The following is a 12104-nucleotide window of genomic DNA, read 5'->3' as shown; positions in this document are numbered from 1 at the left end:
CAAAGAAGGTCAAGGTGCTACAAGATTGGCCAGCCCAGTCAACAGACATGAACAATATTGAGCATGCCTGGGGTAAGATGGAGGAGGCATTGAAGATGAATCCAAAGAATCTTAATAAATTCTGTGAATCTCGCAAGAGCGCTTTCTTTCCATTCCAGATGACTTTATTAATGAGTTATTTGAGTCATTGCAGAGATATATGGATGCAGCCCTCCAAGTTCATGGGAGTCAGACAATCCAAAAAAATTTTTTCACTGCACCATGACTTTACATTCTATACTGTACATTATTTCTGTTAACTGACAAGACTTTTATCTAAACAAAGTCAGACCTTACTGTCCTAATTAAATAATTAAAAATCAAGGCATGATCATATTTTATTTTGCTAAAAAAAAAAGCTTAATCAACAGGTATTTTCCTTTTATATAAGCCACTTCTGATACCAAATAATCAACTAAGTCAAGTTATTTGTTGTTCCTAAAACTTGGTTAGGCGACTAGACTTTTGTCAGGTAGTGTATATAAAAAATAATTATTTGTCTATATTTATGAATGGTCCAATGCTTGATTTTTATTTTTATTTATTTATTTATTTATTTTTTGCATAAAACTCATACAAATTATTAATTGGTATAAATTTTACATGGTGCCTTTTGATACCTTCACAGTTAATTTGTACTGTACGAGTCTTGCAAATCACAAGCATTCTCATGCAAAGAAACATTTTATCTTTGAACACTTTGAACACTTTTGGTGGTATAATAAGCTTTAAGTTCAATGAAATAGTACAGTGACATTTTTCTGTGTGTGTGTGTGTGTGTATGTCATGAACTAATCCTCAACCAGTCATTTGTATATTTCCAGAACTCTCCCGGTAGTAATGCTTAGAAAAAAAACCAACTGGCATCCCAAAACCAGCAAATAGCTGAACATCTTGCTGGTAAGCATAGTTGCATTTAACATTCATGTGCCAACATTTGTTTACAGGACTTTTTATGTCTAAACGTATGCAATTAGGAGTCTTGGTTGGAAAATCTGAGGAAAAATCTTTTATTTTTCTCTTAGGGTGCTCTAAATGCAGCCAAATTTACTGTCTCTTTGCTTCAGACAGAAGGAGGGGAGGGGGTTGTGAATGTCAGCAGACAAGGCCAATTCAAGGACTGGATGAAAACAGAGCAGCTTTGCTCTTTATTGTCTAATTGGCTGCAGTTCAAGCATCTCAGACAGGAACAAAAATTACAAAGCCCGGAGCCCGACTTGCACACATCCAATCACACATACACATATAGTGACACTATAACACACACCTCAAATCTGGAATCTCCAATGCATCTGCGTCTGTCTAATACACACAGACCCAGACACAAATATACAGATGCTGCTGGTTGTCACCACAGTGATGTCATTGTGGTCTGGCCTCATGGGAGTTGGCCCATAGGCTAAAACAGGGTGTGATTGTGGGCATTTATGGGGCGGCAACTCAAAGACAATAAAGGCATAAGGGGTTTTAGATATGAGTCAGAGGTGGTCATGGTACACAAACATGTCTGCACATCATTAGACGAGAGTAGACACAACGATTGGAGATCACAGAAATAGGAGAAAGAAAACAACTGCTGACGCCGCGAGATGGGTAATTTGACATGCTTATTAGCGACCGCATGTACTGTGTTTGCACCCACTGGATTACACACTACTTAATTCACTCCTAGACATTATAAACCCACTTATTTTTTTATGCCCAAACACACATACATCTTTTCCACCATCAAAGCCACGGTGGTTTATCACTGGCATTAGTGGCTAATCTAATTAGCTGTGTTTAAAGGAGGTTTGTGACAAATCAGTTTACAAGTAATTCAGGCAATCACAACATTGTGGGTGCTTAAACGACTGTTTGAGGCACTCTTAGTTACATTTTAATAGTTAACACATGCAATAGTCCCTTGGGTTTATGCCTTTTGATGGTTTAAGGCCCTTTGTTGCAACTGAGGGTCACCTGTAAAACAGTCTCAAAGACAGTATACAGTCTGTTCACTGACCGTTTCGTGTTTGTTGCTGGCAAGCATTTTCTCGGTTTGCAAAGCTTTGATCTGATTGCTGCCTTTACGCAACTTCTAGGAAGAGGAACACAGGGGTTTTTATCAGGCCGCCTGGAGAAACGTTATGTTTACAAGGTACTAGGCCGATATAATGAGCACTTTGAACAGGCTGAATCACAAAGTGAACACATTTTCAGCTATTTTTGGCGTTTAATACAATCGTTTTGTCTTTTTTTCAAGGCAGTCTTTTATGCGGTACACGCTGAAAATTATTTGTTGGTTTGACAATTGTTTGATTTTCGAAATGTTGTTAATTTTAAAGATCTGCTGTAGTCTTTCTATTTCACCATTGGAACTTCATTCTCATTCATTCCTTTTCTTTTCAGCTTAGTCCCTTTATTAATCTGGGGTCGCCACAGCGGAATAAACCGCCAACTTATCCAACATATGTTTTACGCAGCAGATGCCCTTCCAGCCTCAACCCAACACTTGGAAATACCCATATACTCTTGCATTCACACTCATACACTAAGGCCAATTTAGTTTATTCAATTCACGTATAGTGCATGCCTTTGGATTGTAGGGGAAACTGGAGCACCCGGAGGAAACCCACGCAAACATGTGGAGGGAATTTGATTGTTTGAAATTATATTAGAAATTTTACTAGATGCTTAAGATCACGGGTGCCCAAACTTTTTCGTATGAAGGGCCAAAAATCAAATATCACAGAAAGCCGTGGGCCGAAGGTATTTATACCAAACTATGTTATATCAAATAACTTCATAATTTCATAATTTATTCCATAAAATTAAAAAAAAAATGGAAAAAAGTTACTTTAAATTGTATCATCTAATGTGGTATACATTTTAAAATGATAACTTATTGCAATAAAAACAAACAATAGCATTTTCAACAATAGCATTGGAGTTCAGCGCTGAATACACTAGTCAAGCAGAACCTGCGATTGACTTGATTTGCTCACCAAAGTCTCTGCATTTCTGGTGACAGTATGTACATTTAGACAAAATCTAATTAATTTACACTTTAATTGAAACATTTTCAGTTGGCTTTTAACAATAACAATAAAACAAACAAACAAAGGGTAACATTAAATTTGAACAGACAATCTAGAAACCATCCTCATCATTCTCTCCCTCTTCTCGGATGAAATGGTGGGTCGAATCAAAGGTTACCATGGGCCAACTTTGGCCCATGCGCCCTAGTTTGGGCATCTCTGCTTTAGATTGAAACATTTATACACCATTTTTTACACGGTTTAAACTATTTCTGACCTGAAAATAGCATGTAAAGATAAAACAGTCTGTGGTTGACCACTCAAAATATCAGTCAGACAGCCTTGCCTCTCTAGAAAAGCAAAAGAAGCTTAAGTATGGACCAGGCAGTATGCTGTATGGCAAAAAGGGTTACACTTTACAATGAGCTTCCATTAGTTTATGTTAACAAAGACTATTTTGAATTCATTAATTACGTTATTATTGATTAATAATGCATTACAACATGTTAACCTTTTTTCATTTCTACAGCGCTTTTACAATGTAGATTGTGTCAAAGCAGCTTAAGTTTAGCTCAGTTCAGTGTGGTTTAGTTTTTATTACCGAAGGTCCAAACACTGAAGAGCAAACCCATCAATGCGCAGCTCTACAAGTCCCAAACCCAGCAAGCCAGTGGTAACAGTGGCAAGGAACAAACTTCACCAATTGACGAAAGTGAAGATAAAAAATAAAAAAAAACCTTGAGAGAAACCAGGCTCAGTTGGGCACGACCATTTCTCCACTGACCAAACTAACAATGTGGAAATGCAGTCTAGGCGATGGAGGCTGGAGAACATCGGACGTCCTTCGTGAAGAAGCTGCATAACTATTAATAATAAATGCTGTACAAGTATTATTCGTACTTAGTTCATTGCAGCAAATACACTAACTAGTGTTAAAGGGAAGGTTCACCAAAAAATGTACATTTATTCACTATTAACTCACCCTAAAATGGTTAAAAATGACAATAAGTTTTTTTCAGTTGAACACTAAAGAAGATATTTTGAAGGAAGCTAAAAACCTCTAATCACTGATTTCCAGAGCAGGAAAATCAAATAAAAAGGAAGTCAATAAGAACTACCTTATTTTAAAGTGTGACCAATTCTGTTTATATCAGTAAGCAGTGATGCCTGAATGCATGAGTGTGTTTATGCAAGCATGATTAATATGCAGCAGTTAATTCTGTGAAGTCATGCAGATGTCTTTGAACATGCCACAGTGTGTCATGTTGGCAGTCTTACTTAGCGTGATCTAAACACTAACGTGTGTATGTTTGTAGCCATTAGACAAGGAGCCCCAGCAGCCTCTGAGTCTCTGCTGTCAGTGATAAGACAATATCCAGAGGCTTTTTGGAAGAGTGTGTATCTGCCTGTGATATCCTGCTCTTAAAACAGTTTTAATCTTCAAGGTGTTTTGACAGAAATCATGTTTGGTCCCATACTTCATAGGAGTAGGTGATAGTCTTCAGAAACATTTTTTGTTGTGCTGGTTGAAAGTCTCTTCATATTCCAATAGTACTGATTAAAGTAAATGATCTAAATGTGTTTATATGTATTTTTATACTCTGCGTGAGGCACAACTCTAAAAAATGTTCATCCAATTAAAATTTGTCAGGCCGACAATTTCCATAATTCTGATAAGTAGCCCAAACTGTCTGTCAACAAATCAGTTCATGCAGATCCAAGGGCACGTGCACTGCGTGTTCATGTGCACTCAAGACAGTTACACCAGTAAAAACAAATGCTGAATCAAATTTTCTTAAAATCTTGAATCAATAATGGAATTAGTTTTGCATGCTGGAGAAAGGATTTCTTTTAGACAGGTGATGTTCTGTTTTAAAACTATTTTAGTCATGCAAAGCTTATGTAGATTTGTTGTTTTATGAATGGATTATATGTACAGAAGTGTTGTTCAGTCACCAAAATCTTCCAGCGAAACATTGATATGACTAGTTTCTTTTTCATAACGGCCTTTTACAGCATCGATAATGTCGATTATCAATGATCATTTTTATTTAGTTTAACAACAAAACATAAGTAAATAGCACTATTCTGCCTAACCTGCTTTACTGAGGTGAAGTTGCTTTTAAATTCACATCACATTGGTTCATTTCTGAAAAATGACAGCCTGTGACACTCTATTGCTTACTATGTTACTCTGAATATATGCTGTGAAATAGCATGCAAATATGGCTTAGTAAAAAGTGTAATTCCTGCAGCTTGCCGGCCAATCACTAAGCATAAAGCAGTCGCTTTAGCACAAATTGTGAAAGAATAAGACCAGCGATCCCTGCATGCATGAAATATTGCACATTTTGACGAGTTTTGCTTGCTACACATCTGAAAACATGCTAAATATAACACATTTTTTTGTTCCGAATTGTATTATTATAAAGTACTGTTAAGTTTTCTAACTTGGCGAATGATATGATCTAGTGGATTGTCTTGCCATCTTTACGTTGTGCAATTGAGTGTAGGAGTGATGGCAGGGGAAGAACTGTTTCAAAATTATGCAAACAGATAGTATTTTGGTGTAAATGCAAGTGTTTTTTTTTTTTTTTTTTTTGCTATTTTTAGTCCAGAGCAGATATTATTTTTATGTCCTGTGTCATGTTGCTCAAATACTAAATGCATTTGCATCCATTTGTGTGCCTATGGGCATGATGGTCTGAAAAGGAGGTGGGTTAAGACCCATTGTTGGTACATTGGTATTTTTTTGCAACTGAATACACTCAAAATTTCGAGTCAATGGAGTCAAGTTCAGTAATTGGGTTGAAAGTTGAGTAAACTCAAATATGTTCTTAATTTTGTTGCTTGAAAATTTTTATTAGAGTCAACTCCTTTTTTTTATAGTGTAAACTTTGACCAACTAAAGATTGTGTTAAGTTAGTTTTTTCAGATCATTAAATGTTCATCCTATAGAAGTCGTGAGATACCATCATGCACAAATGAAAAGTTCAGATGCAAAAACCTCCAAGTGCTGTCTGAAATTGTCTTCTAAAATTAGCATTTTACTCTGCCTCCTATGTTTATGTTCATTTCTTAAACTTTCAAGCAATGAAAGACAGCTATTCTTTGCCATAAAAGTGAAATTATTGAACCTACTGTACACACAGGAGCCTTACACAAATGCCAACTTTAGAAAAAAAAATTCCGACAGCACAAAGAGATTTTTGCATCTGAACTTTTCAAATGCAACCTCTCATCATTGCCTAAAAGGGCACAAAGGAAACAAGTCAGCTGCTGAAGCTTTCGGACTCAAGTGTCCATGTTGTGGGTTTACATGTCTACACAGAATCCCACTCTCTTTAATCAGCGAGCTTTTTCCAGCTGCCAGAGTAGACATAATCCTCTATTCAGTTCCTGTATTGGGTTAATGGGCATGCTCAGTGGACCATTATCATCACACCAGGGTATTCTGTTTCCAAACCTCTCAGACACCTTACCATGTCATGAAGCTGAAGTAAGGTCAGAAATCATTAAAAATACACACACAGTGCTCTTGGTGTTTCTTTTGAGGGAATAATTTAGCCCAAAATGAAAATTCACTCAGCTCAGCCTCAAGTGGTTTCAAACCTGTATGATTTAACAGATATAAGATTTCTTTAGCACTTTTCTAAACATAATAGTTTTAATAACTCACTTCTAATAACTGATTTATGTTTACTTAATTATTATGTTACCTATCTTATATTTGACTAGATATTTTTCAAGACACTTCTATACAGCTTAAAGTGACATTTAAAGGCTTAACTAGGTTAATTAAGTTAACTAGGCAGGTTAGGGTAATTAGGAAAGTTATTGTATAATGAAGGTTTGTTCTGCAGACTATCGAAGAAAAATATAGATTAAAAGGACAAATAATATTGACTTTAAAATGGCTTTTAAAAAATTAAAAACTGCTTTATTGTAGCCAAAATAAAACAAATAAGACTTTCTCCAGAAGAACACATATTATCAGACATACTGTGAAAATTTCCTTGCTCTGTTAAACATAATTTGGGAATTATTTAAAAAAGAAAGAAAATTTAAAGGAGGGCTAACAATTCTGATTTCAACTGTGTGTGTGTGTGTGTGTGTGTGTGTATATATATATATATATATATATATATATATATATACACGCACACACACAGACACACACACACACACACACACACACACACACATATATATATATATATATATATATATATATATATATATATATATATATATATATATATATATATATACATAGATACATACATACATACATACATACATACATACATACATTAACAAAGTTGAAGTCAGAATTATTTGCCCCCCTGAATTATTAGCCCCTGTTTATTTTTTCCCCCCAATTTCTGTTTAATGGAGAGAAGATTTCGTCAACAAATTTCTAAACATAATAGTTTAAATAACTTATCTCTAATAACTGATTTAAGATTTTCAAGACACTTCTAAACAGCTTTAAGTGACATTTAAAGGCTTAACTAGGTTAACTGGCTTAACTAGGTTGGTTAGGGTAATTAGGCAAGTTATTGTATAATGATAGTTTGTTCAGTAGACTATTAAAAGCATATAGAGCTTAAAGGGGCTATAAAAAAGTAACTCAAACAGGTTTGTGACAAGTGAAGGGAGAATAAATGATGGCAGAATTTTCAGTTTAGGGTGAACTATCCATTTAAATGCAATTGGTGTTACAGATAGCTGAGATCAATGCGATGCAGGACGAAATTAAAAACTCACTTGTGGAGATTTGCTTAGAGTTGCTGTGGAGATATCTCCATCTGAAGCATTCCAGAATGGAGTAAACATGGGACCAGTGCATTCATTTCCTTGCTCGGAGGTTGGAGCTGTTTTGACATGTTACGCTTTCAGTGGCAAAGAATACCAGCAACATGAACCTAAACAGCTAAAACAAGCCCACGAGATGGACACAAGCCATTTGAAGCTATAGTCCCGTGCAAGGAGAAATCCGCTCACTGTGCAATTACTAGATATTTTCCCCCAAGTCTGCTATAAATCTGACATTTGAGGGTAAACATTTTGCTCTCCAAAGCTGAGCTGTTGAAACTCTAGATAGAAAATCCAGTTGATTTCGCATGTGGGAGACTCCACGCTGCATGCCTGAAATTTATTTGCCTCCCACTGTGCACCAGTATGTTCTTCTTGAGTGATTACTATCGATTTCATTTGCTCAACATGTCGGACACACTCAGCCAGCTACACCTCATTTATAAGGACAAGAGCAGAAAGCGCTGGGCTAATAGATGGGATCGGAAGTCCCTAGATCCTTATTACAGTTCTCTCTGTCTGTGGAGTGATTGGATGATGGTGTACAAGTGTGTATGGATGGATGGAGTTTGAGTAAAGGAAGCGTAATTGGTCTGGATAAAACGCCGGGACTGGGTGTTTGTGGAATATGGTTAGCTGGTTCCTGTCAAAACACCATACATCAAGTCGAGGACAGTGAGATGGCAGAGAAAAAGATTTTAACTGAGAGGAAGACCTTGATAATATTTCATGTAACACAAGGACAAGTTTGGTCTCTGTGGTCTTTTTACTTCTGCCAGCAATAAATAAAGGTATAAGAGCTGTCACCGGGGTTCTACCTTTTCAAAAGGTTATTTTTCTACATAAAGGCTTCATATTTGGACTTTTAATGTACATATTAGTACCTAAAACAATTCAAAATGTATACTATTGTACTTTTTAGGTACCAATAAAGACCCTTTAGGTATGTTTTGAAAGGGCTCAGTGACAGCTCTCATACTTTTTTTTCTGATAGTAGAATATAATGACTTTTATTGTCACTGTACAGCTATACAATGCACATTATATACATGTGCGATGAGATTAACTGCATCTTACCACTCACTGCAAATATATAAATATTTCATTTTAATACAAATCACACTAAACAACAAGTTGCAGTAGAAATAACTGTAGATGATAAATAGTAGTGCAAAATAAGGAAAGAGAGGGGGGTATGGTGAGGTGAAATAAAACAGTTCTGACGAAGAATGACAGATATTTATAAGATAAATGTAGGTAATAAATAAATAGTAGCCCTCACTCTGGAAATCATGAAGTTGCCCATCCTGATGGTGTTCACATAATCACAAGAGACTATAATAAGGCCAATCTGAAACTCCCAAAAAGTTTACCACAATGTAAAGTGTGCGACCAGAGAAAGCTTGATACAAGAAAAAAAATGCAATAGCTAAAATTGACTGGATTCAGTCTGTTAAATTAGATTTCTGTTATTTTGGAGTTGTATGCCAGGGGAGAGAGAGAAACAGAAACTTTGCAGTTTTATCTTATGGTGTGTGACAGAATGTAATTGAAAGCAAATTTGAATGATATGAGAAAATGCTTGTGAAACCAAAGTCTCCAACTGATGACAAGAGATAATACACACACTGTAAAAGCCACAAGCCACCAGTAAATTAGGACAGAATTGCTTAAAGACACAAATTGGTGACTGGAGGTCTGGGATATTATCGTTCTATTGTTCTCTTTTATTTTTGACTGTGGAGTGGAGTAAATATTGTAATGTAATGTGCATTTATATACACATATAGCACATTTATTGTGTATGGCCATACACCTGAAGCACTTCACAATCATGAGGGGGGTCTCTCCACACCACCACCAGTGTGCAGCATCCATTGGATGATGCGATGGCAGTCACAAGACAACGGTGCCAGTGCGCTCACTACACACCAGCTATTGGTGGAGCGGAGAGACAGAGATAAAGCCACTTCGATGGGCATAATTGGGAGGCCATGAAGGTAATTTGACTCCGACAATGGGTTTACACCCCTACTCTTTACGAGCAGTGTCAGTGGATTTTTAATTACCACAGAGAGTCAGGACCTCGGTTTAACATCTCATCCGAAAGACGACACTCACTGACAGTATGGTGTCACCTTCACATTTACTGGGGCATTAGCACTCACACACAGGATGAGTGCCCCCTGCTGGCCTCTTTAACACCACTTGCAACAGCAACCTAGCTTTCCCATGTGGTCTCCCATCCAGGTAATCACCAGGCTTAGCCCTGCTTGGATTCAGCGAGTTACTGGTCTTGGAATACAGGATGATATGGCTGTGGCTCAAATTTTATTATTTTTATTTAGTCAATTGCTAAAGCCACAGTGTGATTCATTGTCTTTTTAAAACAGACACAAGGATGTGAAATAACTTCTAAATTTATATACTAAATATTAACCATATTTAGAAATGCGTAGCTTTAAAATGAGCAGGCCTATTGGAAAATAGCCTAACCTATAGACAGACTGTTTTGACGCTGTGTTTTCTTTTCATACTTCTGATGTATTCAAATACTTTCAATGAATTAGCTATAACTTTTGACTGCGTTTCCCTCTTTTTATTCACACGGATATGCAAGGTGACTGAAATTGAAATTAAAACAAAAGATACTGGGCCATTAATAGTTTAAAAAAATTTAAACAATTAAAATTTGAAGGAGAACATTGACCTTTTGAAAACTGAACTAAAACTAAATTCTTCAGATTAAACTTTAGACAGTTAATTTATGTCCTGTGGCAAAATTATTTTTATTAAGTTTATTTTTATACGTTTATTGATCTGCTTGAGGTAGAGTCAATTTATTTTAATGCTTTTGATAAAGTAGCATTCAACTTAAGAGCCTTTTAGACCATGAACCAGACCATTTCTCCATGTTTCGCTAGTAGTGTCTTTAAATAAATAATTATTTAAGCCTATTTAATTATTCATTTATGTAGAATAATTATGACATAAAATGAGAAAATCAACAAAGAAAATGTAAATTTAAAAAAAAGTGAACGAAAAATCTTATTTATTGACTTTCTTAGTTCTATTACTCTAAAATAACAAACACAGTACATCTATTTCTATTTATGCTAAAACACTGCTTTATTTAATTAATTAATTAATTATTTATTTATTTATTTATGTGTATGTTTGTACTTTCATTTTAGTTGTCTTTTATTTCTTTAATGTTACTTTCCAAAATGAATCCTCATTTCACTTAACACGTTTTTAATGGTTAATGAAGGAATTATAATGCTTTGTTTGGTTATTTCATCTTTATTTACAAGTAACATGGTATTTAAAACTACTGTATATTTCTGTCCATTCGCATTCCAACACTGTGCCCCCTGGCGGCATAGTCGCAAACTGCTGTTACACCTAAAAACACGTTCTTAATCGTTTAGTGCTGCGACGGCACCACACACGTCCTTTTGAACTGTCACCTATTATATATTTAAATACTCCTGTATTTAAATTTAAAGACTCCTGTAAGGAAAATCAAGTATTAATGTTGTTTACATGTCTAATATATTAATGAGCTTTCATGTTAGTGCTTGATGCTCGCACACACATACACGCTTGCACAAACAGCCAGATGCACTCTAAATTAAACATAGAGGTGCAAAATAATCACACGTCAGTTGCCAAATAACATTTTAACAAATTGTGTTGATTCCTTGTTCAAAGACAATCTTTTTAACTGAAATGGTAGAGATTTATTTTAGCTACAAGTGAGCTAATGTAGCTATCTTTATGCCACCATAAAAACCTATTTTACCCCTTAGTTGTGTTTCCACCAAGTAATTTGGTGTTTAATAGACATCTAAACGTAGACGGCTAGGCTGAAACAAGGCTAAACTTGGGCTGTCAGTAAAAATCTAACAGACATCTAAGAATAGCTCTAAAATAGACTAGTCATCAAATACAGATTAGGCACTTCATATGTGTAGTCACTCATTCGTGTGTATTTGACGACTAGTTTTGGGCTATTCTGGAATGTTTATTAGATTTTTACTGACAGCCCAAGTTTAACCTTGTTTTAGCCTAACCGTCTATGTTTAACTTTTAATAAATTTAGTCTTGTTTTAACAAAGCTGCCTATGTTAAGACATCTATTAAAAACCAAAACCATCTCCACACAAATAAATGTAAAACATGGAATCTATTTTGTTTGACCTGCTGTGCATCACTGACATCTCCCTG

General features: G+C 35.6%; 1 protein-coding gene across 7 annotated transcripts in view; it reads right to left on the bottom strand.

Moving 5' to 3' along the window:
- svep1 (sushi, von Willebrand factor type A, EGF and pentraxin domain containing 1) overlaps nucleotides 1-12104 on the bottom strand; it is a 148215-nt gene that overhangs the window by 83130 nt on the left and 52981 nt on the right.

The sequence above is a fragment of the Danio rerio genome, chromosome 7 (assembly GCF_052040795.2).
Source record: "Danio rerio strain M-AB ecotype USA chromosome 7, GRCz13ab, whole genome shotgun sequence".
NCBI classification, from domain to species: Eukaryota; Metazoa; Chordata; class Actinopteri; order Cypriniformes; family Danionidae; genus Danio; species Danio rerio.
Note: the sequence above shows the minus strand (reverse complement) of the source record. Positions and strands in the feature narration are given on the sequence as shown.